Source organism: Malania oleifera, chromosome 12 (assembly GCF_029873635.1).
Source record: "Malania oleifera isolate guangnan ecotype guangnan chromosome 12, ASM2987363v1, whole genome shotgun sequence".
Lineage (NCBI taxonomy): Eukaryota > Viridiplantae > Streptophyta > Magnoliopsida > Santalales > Ximeniaceae > Malania > Malania oleifera.
The window spans coordinates 36,202,044-36,212,696 of record NC_080428.1 but is presented as its reverse complement, the minus strand read 5'-3'; positions in this window follow the sequence as shown (position 1 = coordinate 36,212,696).

Below are 10,653 nucleotides of genomic sequence, written 5' to 3'. Positions count from 1 at the left end.
AATCAATGGAGATTTTTTTCTTATTAAAATCTCCTTTGAAGTAGGGCTTTATACATTGACCATTAGCTTTGAATGTGCCTTTTGAGTCGTTAGAAACCTTAGTGGCACCATACAGGAAAACTCTTGTTACTGCGAATGATCCGAACCATCAGGATCTTAATTTTCTAGGAAAGAGGCGAAGTCTGGAATTATATAGTAGAACTTTTTTGCCAACTTCAAAATTTATCTTGAAAATGTGTCTATCGTGTCATCTATTGGCTCTCTCCTTATATATGCGAGCATTCTCATAGGCTTCATGCCAAAACTCATCCATCTCGTTGAGTTGAAATATCCTCTTCTCACCTGCTGCTTCCATGTCAAAATTAAGAGTCTTGATAGCCTAATAAGCTTTGTGTTCCAACTCCACCAGTAAGTGATATGTCTTCTCGAAATCTAGATGGTAAGGGGACATACCAATTGGCATTTCGATGGTTGTCCGGTATGCCCATAATGCATCGTCTAATTTTTTGGACCAATCTTTCCTAAAGTTGCTCATGGTTTTCACCAATATTCGTTGTAGACACCCTAATTTTTACCAGATCGTTTTAATTATGAAACAGGGGTCCTGAATCAAATTAGGTCAAATTTTGAAGGTTGGTATTGTTCATCCTTAATTGACCGTTCGTAAGTTCCTAAGTTGATAGGATTACAATTGATTTACTTAGCCATGTTCCTAAGTGTCCCTAACCAGGTTTTTCAAAGTCATGTCATGGAACTTTAAGTGAGGTTAGGAATTCTTAAAATCATTGCCTTGGAAAAATTGGTTGATTAACTGAAGGTTCTTGAATTCTTAATTTGTATTTGCTTTCATATATGAGTAAGGGCCCTAAGTTGATATAGTTACAAATGAGTTACCCATCGAATCATGTTCTTTAAGTGCTGGTTATTTCAAGACCATGTCATGGGAAATTAAGTGGTATAAAATCATTTTCATTGTCAAAATTTGTTGATTAACTAAAAATCTTTGAGTTTTAATGCCTGTTTGGGCCCAAACATGCGTGACTAAATAATCATGTTATTAAGTGGGCACGTGCCCAAGACATGAGGTACAAATGATACAGGGAAAATATAGTACAATACTGGGGGATACAAGGAAATACCACACAAGTACAAAGCTGGAGATATAGGGGAAATATAGAGAAATAAGGTGCATACAAAAGAAATACAGTGAATTACAGTGAAAATAAAAAGGAAATAAAATCATATCAAAATCTTCAAAGGTTGCGTGCAAGCATATTCTGAAGCATGCTCGATGATCCTGTTCACCCAAATGGGAAAGAAAAATAAAAAAATCAGAGCTGTTAAATGAAAAGTCAAAAGAAATTAAACATGTGCGAGATAAGATTACCTTAGTTAGAGGTTAGTATGGAAACAAGTTCTCAAGAAGTATTGCAAAAATTTGAAATATTCCCTCCTCACACTCACTGCCCGAATCTCTATTAATTGGAGAATCAGCCCAATCGCAAGAATTAGGGAACGGATCGTTGTTGGAAGGAAAGCCAGCAATCGATTGCTGTTGGGAAGGAAAGTGATTACACCTCAAAGTTGATTAATTAGGTATTTAAAATCATGAATTAAAGATTGCAATTTCACTTAAAGGCCTAATTATGTCCAATATTTCAATATTGAGATCAATTTATAATATTTGAATTTTTTATCCTATACTTGTTTTAAATTTATGAGTTTTTGTATTTAATTATTTCAAAGTATTTTGGGAATTAAAGAAGTGAAGCGGGTCATGCAAAATGATGCAAATAGATGCGTTAAGTGCAAAACAAAGCTAATTGGGCGATTATGGACAGTTTTGACATTATTTCATAATCTAGGCATACCTCTCTCATCTGAGCTCTGATTGAGATGATTCAAGATGTTGTGCAATGCGAAGAAAAAACTCTACAACTTTCATGTTTTAAGTTTTGAAAGATACTAGCTACATCAAGGTCCAAATCAGGCTTGAAGTCGCTGCACTTGCTATACTAACCATGCATGTGGGCCATAAAGCACAAAAAAAAAACATGCATATGGTTCGTGCCATGCATGCAAGGTAATTGGAGGCCTAGAAGGAATTGCATGAGCCATGCATAAATGAAAAGCAAAGTGAGCCTTGCACAGATTGGAATTAAAGAAACAAATTGGGTTATGCACTTTTTCAAAGTGGGTCAGGCCCATGCAATTGAAGCTTGCTGTGTGTGCTGTTTTAAATTTGGATAGGAGAGGTCGTGGGCTTTGAAGAGTGCTATGCATTGAACTAAAGGAGCAACCGAAAAGGAGAAGGGCAAGGGGAGTTCAGCCACATCACTCATCTTAACAATATTTGTAATTTCAAGATCAATATCAATACCAATTTCACATCATCTTAAGTTTAAGATCATTCAACGTCAAATCCTTCTCCCCTTTTGTCAAATACTTCTCCCTCTTTTTCTACATATATAATTTTCAAATTTTCAAAATTTTCAATATCAAACTCAATTTTTTCTTAAAACTTCTCCCCCTTTTGACATCAATCAAAAAGAGTAGAATATAAAAAATAAATCATATTTTGAGCATATGAATATCAAACATGCATATGAATCATAATACTCCCCCTGAACTTTTGAGTTTTTGATACCAATTAAAACATTAAATAATAATGCTAATTGAAAATGCATGATGTCAATTAAAAAGTAGTTCATGATACCAAATTAAAAATTCGGGAAAATCATAATATAAGCAATGAGTCATAATACTCCCCCTGAATTTAATACATTCAGTTTTGATAATTATGTTTTTAAATTTATCATCCCATGTTTCAAACATTGAATCATATCATGTATGTGCTTATGGATATAATTATGTTTGTCATGCTCAAATATTAATTGATATATTAATGGATACCAATAAACTTTATAGATACCAATGCTAATGTCCCATTATGCACTGCTCATGGATACTAAATTATTTTGATGCAAATTTTTCAATTTATCCATGTGATCCATCATTAGCATCTATGGTCAAGAATTAATTTCATATTCATATATCGAGTCGTATCAAAATTCATGCTTCTAAGTCATACTCAATCAACTTCATGCTTAGATTTTCAATATATAGTGAGTCATAAATTATCAATATAAGTCAAGTCAAGTCAAGTCATATACATGTAGCATGTAGCATATCAGCGCATCACATAAGCAGAGAGCATATCATTATCATTTGCATTGTACTACAATTTTGCTCAAGTTGTTTCTTATTCTCAAATATCTTTTCTTAAAAAATTCACGCAATAAGCTTGAATTTTGCTTTGCATTTTCTTTCATATGGGTTCCCAATATTCTTATTTCTTTTCAAGACTTAATACTTTCTACTTTAAGCCTTGTATGATTTATTCATTAATTGATGCCAATAGTTTTCATTAGTTTCAATAAGATAAACATTAATAAGCTTGAAAAATTTTATCCTTATTCTCTATTTCAATTTTGTTCAATATCCTTGTATGATTTTCCGTAGATTTGATATCAATAGAAATTGAAGGATTTTGTCATAGTATTTCATCTTGGTACCGATACTTTCTTGGGTCCGGATTGTTTAGAAAGTGATGTTTCTTTAATTCTTCAAACTTATTTTGTTTTCACCCCTTTTTTTTTTAATGGACATTCAAACTTTATATGTCCCTTCTTTTTACATAGGTAGCATGTGGTGTGAGTGTAAGCATTTGAAGAAGTGATAATATAATTTTTAGAGGCTTTTGTAAAGTATCCCATGTAGAGATTCTTTTTCTTTGTATTCTCAACCCTCTAAAATCCTATGCCTTCTTTATTTAAGGACATTTTTTGTGAGCCAATCATTTTGTCAAAATTTTTTTTTCCACTTGTGAAACTGTAAATGATTTTGGCTTAGTCTTGAATTTCTTTATTAAGATCATGAATTTCAGAATTTTCAACATTTATACCCTTTTCTTGGTTTTGAGACATTTTAGTAATTTTATTCTCTAATTCTGAAATATATAAGTCTTTCTCATTCTCCATAGAAGTTTGGAATTTTAGATCTTCTATTTCTTTTATCATCTTTTCATTCTTGCTTTCTGATTTCTTGATTTTCAAATCTTTTTCCTTTTTAGTAAGATTTTTAGCTTCTAACTCTTTTATCACAATTTCATTCTTATTTTCTATTTTCTTGATTTTTGAGTCTTTTTCCTTTTTAGCAAGTTTGAGAGATTCTAACTCTTTCATCACTCCTTCATTATTGTTTTGCAATGATGTGTATTGTTTAATTACTTTGACTAACATCTTATGCACTTTGAATAGATCATTTTGTAACTCTTCATAAGATGACATGCTTTCATCATTGGATTCATTAGATGAATCACACCATATTCAAGGGTTTGGATGAGTAACTTTCCTCATCATCCCATGCCATATAGCAAGTATAAGCAACCTCTTGGTCACTTGATTCATTATCGGAACTACTTGTACTCAAATTGTCCCAAGTAGTGGCTTTCATTGCCTTTTTCTTTTTCTTCTTAGAATCTTTCTTAAGTAGTGGATATTCTGGTTTTATGTGTCCATCCTTCTTGCAATTATAACATGTGGGGATTTTTTTCTTTGATTTCTTTGTATTTTCTTCTTCATTTGATTTGGAGTTTTGGATTCTTCTTTTGAATTTGTTCTTTCTTCTAGGAATTCTTGCTAGCTTCTTAGATATATAGGCTAGTTCATTTTCATCAATTTCATCTTTATCCTCATCACTACAGTTTTTGTTTGAAGTTTTAAAGGCTATAGATTCTTGGGCTTTAGTTTTTCCATTCCTTTCATTCTTTGACATTTCATATGTGAAGAGAGAACCTATAAGTTCATCTAAGGAGGTATTTTCCAAGTTTGTTCCTTCGGTTATTGCAGTAGCTTTTGGTTCCCATATTCATGGCAGCCCTCTAAGAATTTTTCTAATCATTTCATAAGTGGTATATGTTTTTCCTAATGCATGTAGGGAGTTTATTATGTAGGTGAACCTAGTGTACATACTAGTGATTGATTCATCCGTTTTCATCTTAAAAGCTTCATATTTGCTAGTGAGCATATCGATCTATTGTCCTTTAGCTCAATGGTACCTTCATAGGTAACTTCTAATTTATCCCAAATTTTGTTGGCTAATTTACATGACATGACTCTATTAAATTCATTGATATCTAGTGCACAATATAAGACATTAATTGCACTTGCATTTGTTTGAAGCAATTTATGATCAAGTTCAGTTAATTCTTTTTCTTCTTTAGGAACTCGTTCTCCGTCTACTAACTTGGTAGGAATTAAGTCACCATCCGTGACAACCTTCCAAGCCTTCTAATCCATAGTTTGAAGGTAGATTCTCATATGTTGTTTCTAGAAAGTATAATTCAGTCCACAAAAGATTGGTGATCGGGTTGATGATTGACCCTCTCTAAAAGGAGCTATTCCTATGTTTGCCATGTAGATCTTTGTGTAACTACTATTTAGGATTTGATACAACTTGGCTCTAATACCAATTGAGAGTAGAATAGTGTTCCCAAAAGGGGGGCGGGGGAATTGGGTTATTTAAAAATTTTAAGTTCTTTTTGAATCCTTTGCTTATTTATTTAGTACTTTATAACCAAAACTTAAGTAAATCAATTAACAATCAAAAACCAAAACACACAACAATTTGCTTGAAAATTTGACAATCAAACCAACCACACAATGATCAATGCTAATAACCAAAATAACCAAGAAGTGTCAACTTATTTAATTGCTTTCAGCTTTTTGGTAATTGCCCTATAATATGAATGCAAGCCCAGTTTTGATTTGGTTTGTATTGCATTCTCTTATACAAGATTTCCACAAATTAACCAACGTACTTTCTTGTGGGTTTCCTCAAACTGTTAATTGAAACGTACCTTCAAAAATTAAGAGTCTTCTTTGAATTTCAATGTTTAAGCCCTGTAACCTGCACATAGCATCCACAAATATAAATATAGTGCATAAATTAAAGAGTAGGGTAGAGAAGAACACCAAGTTTTACGAAGTTCGACTCATCCCCAACCTGCGTCCTCGCCTTTGGCAAATACCAAAGGATTCCACTATATATGTTCCTTTCTGGGCAAAAAAACACCGTTACAACCACTCCTTCAATTAGGTTAGAGTGTGCCTCTCCCAACGATACCCTCTCGTTCAGTCCAATGATTCAAGCACCTGAACATTCAATCAATCTACAAGACAAGAATCAAAAGAAGGTGTACAAGAGATGCTTTCAAAAGAGCTGATTAAAAAAAATTCAATCTATATACTTCAAAGTGATTCAAATATTAAATATAGATTGAAGCTCAAGAGAGTGTATCACTGAATAATTCTTTCAATGATTAAAAGAACTCAAAATTGTAGCACAATATTGGTGATTTAGAATCAGCAAAGCCTCAAAAAATTTCGTGCACAAGTTGAGAGTGAGAGAGCCTTTGAGTGTTGACAGCAATTAAGTGAGTTTGAAAATTTCGTGCACAAGTTGAGAGTGAGAGAGCCTTTGAGTGTTGACAACAATTAAGAGAGTTTGAATGCTGAATTGGATTCTTGGTATTGAATTCATTAGTCTTGAGGCTTATTTATAGATGCAGAAAAACATTTAACTTGTTCCCCAAGTTTACTTGGAGTGGTGTCCAAGTTCTAACCAAGTGTGAACCCCAAGCAAATTAATTTTTAAAAATTTGTCTATTATAAAATTTGAAATCTACCGCGTGGCAATTTCCTGATGAAATTTGGTCATGCATTTGTCAATAGAATACACAGGTATTTTTTCGCAAGCAGTAGGGTGACAGTCGCCTATCACCTTGTGGTCAGGCACCTATCACTGAAATTCTTAGTTTAAAAAAAAATAGGCAGTAGGGTGACAGTAGCCTGATGAAACCCAAACAGGCTTCTTAGATTACCACTTCAGGCGCCTATCAAGGTCCAAACAGTAGCCTGATGACCTTCTATCTGTGTATTTTAAAAACCCTTAAGTTGGCAGCTGCCTAACAAGTTTAGTCAGGCTCCTATCAAGACAAAATTCTGGTTTTAAAAATATACTTGAACTAACTCTCTTTGCTCCTCATTTCTTTGAATGTTAATTTGTTTTCTTTAAAAAAAATATTTTTCAAGTTTACAATAAGGTCTTTAAGTCTCTTTTACCTAATGAGCTTTAACAAAAATTTTATACTTGAAATATACTTGAAGTACTTACAAAACATTTCCTAGTGACACATTTGACTCTTCATTGCTGCTTTGAGTTCTCTTTATTTCTCAGCTTCAATGATCCTTGATCTTTCAATATTGAATTTGATATGAGCTTTCAAATCTTTATTGTTTTAAATTCTGAGTTACATGGATCCTTGAGCTTTCCATATTGATCACCGGAATTTGATATGAGCTTTCAAATGGTTCCTTGTGAAGTATGCTAGGCTTTAATATATGTATTTCCTTAAACACCACAACTTTGAAGTAAATTAAATAACCTCACTTTGCTATCATCAAAATTAAGAGTCGTAAGCCATGTTTAGGCCAACAATCTCCCCCTTTTCGATGATGACAAATAAGGAGCAAAAATAGGTATGCCTTTAAAGGACTCCCCCTTACAATAAGCATCATCTTAACAATATTTGTAATTTCAAGATCAATATCAATACCAATTTCAATATCATACATTATCACGCACATCACATCATCTTAAGTTTAAGATCATTTAATGTCAAATCCTTCTCCCCTTTTGTCAAATACTTCTCCCTCTTTTTCTACATATATCATTTTCAAAATTTCAAAATTTTTAATACCAAACTCAATTTTTGCTCAAAACTTCTCCCCCTTTTGATATCAATCAAAAAGAGTAGGATATCAAAAATAAATCATATTTTGAGTATATGAATATCAAACATGCATATGAATCATAATACTCCCCCTGAACTTTTGAATTTTTTATACCAATTAAAACATTAAAGAATAATGCTAATTGAAAATGCATGATACCAATTAAAAAATAATTCATAATACCAATTTAAAAATTAGGGAAAATCATAATATAAGCAATAAGTCATAATACTCCCCCTGAATTTAATACATTCAGTTTTGATAATTATGTTTTTAAATTTATCATCCCATGTTTCAAACATTGAATCATATCATGTGTTTGCTTATGGATATAATTATGCTTGTCATGCTCAAATATTAATTGATATATTAATGGATACCAATAAACTTTATAGATACCAATGCTAATGTCCCATTATGCACTGCTCATGGATACTAAATTATTTAGATGCAAATTTTTCAATTTATCCATATGATCCATCATTAGCATCTATGGTCAAGAATTAATTTCATATTCATATATCGAATCATATCAAAATTCATGCTTCTGAGTCATATTCAGTAAACTTCATGCTTAGATTTTCAATATATAGTGAGTCATAAATTATCAATATAAGTCATGTCAAGTCAAGTCATATACATGTAGCATATAGCATATCAGCGCATCACATAAGCAGAGAGCATATCATTATCATTTGCATTGTACTACAATTTTGCTCAAGTTGTTTCTTATTCTCAAATATCTTTTCTTAAAAAAATCACGCAATAAGCTTGATTTTTGCTTTACATTTTCTTTCATATGGGTTCCCAACATTCATATTTCTTTTCAAGACTTAATACTTTCTACTTTGAGCCTTGTATGATTTATTCATTAATTGATGTCAATAGTTTTCATTAGTTTCAATAAGATAAACATTAATAAGCTTGAAAAATTTTATCCTTATTCTCTATTTCAATTTTGTTCAATATCCTTCTATGATTTTCCATAAATTTGATATCAATAGAAATTAAAGGATTTTGTCATAGTATTTCATCTTGGTACCGATACTTTCTTGGGTTCGGATTGTTTAGAAAGTGATGTTTCTTTAATTCTCCAAACTTATTTTGTTTTCACCTCTTTTTTTTTAATAGACATTCAAACTTTATATATCCCTTCTTTTTACATAGGTAGCATGTGGTGTGAGTGTAAGCATTTGAAGAAGTGATAACATAATTTTTAGAGGCTTTTGTAAAGTATCCCATGTAGAGATTCTTTTTCTTTGTATTCTTAACCCCCTCAAATCCTATGCCTTCTTTATTTAAGGACATTTTTTGTGAGCCAATCATTTTGTCAAAAAAAAATTTTCCTCTTGTGAAATTGTAAATGATTTTGGCTTGATCCTCAATTTCTTTCTTAAGATCATGAATTTCAGAATTTTTAACATTTTTACCCTTTTCTTGGTGTTAGTTTTACCGTGATCCCAAGACGGGCGTGAATTGGTATTTTTAAAAATTTATCTCCTAGGTATTCATCCTAACAGCAGTATGTTCACAAGCCTAGGGTCAATCTAGTACAAATAATGTAAATATACCAAAAATTAAATAAAGCAGTTTAAACAATCATACAAGCACCAGAAAGCAGTAAAGAGAGGATGACACGAAGATATGTTATCGAGGTTTGGCCAACTGCCTACATCCCCGCCTTGGCTAACCAGCACAAGGATTATCACAATAACTTGCTCACTTAAACGGGTGGAGCGGCACCTATACAAACCAGGTCAAATTACCACAGGGCTGACCTCAACCTTTACACCAATCCTTACTGGGCTGGATTACCGCCCCTTCAGGCCACGCCTGGAATCTCTCAGATATACAATCAAACGGTACAATATATGAGTGCTTTCACGTAAAGCAGATTTGTACCACAAATGCGTACAGACACAAACACCACAGATGATTTAAAATGTAAGCTCAGTATGGTCTAAATAGTTTAAACTCTCAAATAGGTTTACTATCGTTGTAATGAGTGCGTGAGAGTGCAAACCTAGATGATCTTTGTATCACAGGATATTCAATCTAAGTGTTCAAACAAAGATATTATCCAATTCATATATTTCAATCAACAAGTTTTCTCAATACATATATGTATATGAAGCTCTAGCAATGTATATGTTTGGTTTGCAAGATATATGAAATCTTTATATTTCAGCAGATGATATAGACTTGTATGGATATTGCTACAAAGATTAATATAACACACACACAAATACCTTTTCACAAATATATCAATATGAATACCACAAGATATTTGAGTATGTTTGAAAGTATTTTTGCAAGCCCCAAACAAATAAGAACTTCCTAAGTTATTGCAATGAGAATGCAATACTCGGGAGTTCACCACAAGTCTTCTTAGGGTAGGCTTATTAGCAAAGCCTCCTAAGAAAACTTAGGTTATGTTCTCGAAGAAAAATTGATTCAAATATGCAACAAATGAGAGAGCAAACCTCTAAGCAGTAATACTCAATACACTTACAAATGATATAGATAGATGAAAAATGTAAGCTTGAGTGGATTTCAAAAGAGTATGAGCAGTGAGAAGCAAAATAAAGTATTTTTGCTTAAGAGAGATTTTCTTAATCTTTTTACTAATCAATACTTAATCTACCAAATGAAAGAGTATACATAGACATACTGAAAATTTTGACCGTTGGGGACCTATTAGGGATTGTTAGAAAAGATTAATGACACTTAACTCAATTTAACCCTGTTTAAAATTATTAACTGCGGTAAAAAAATAGGAGCAACCCGAGAGGTCCGG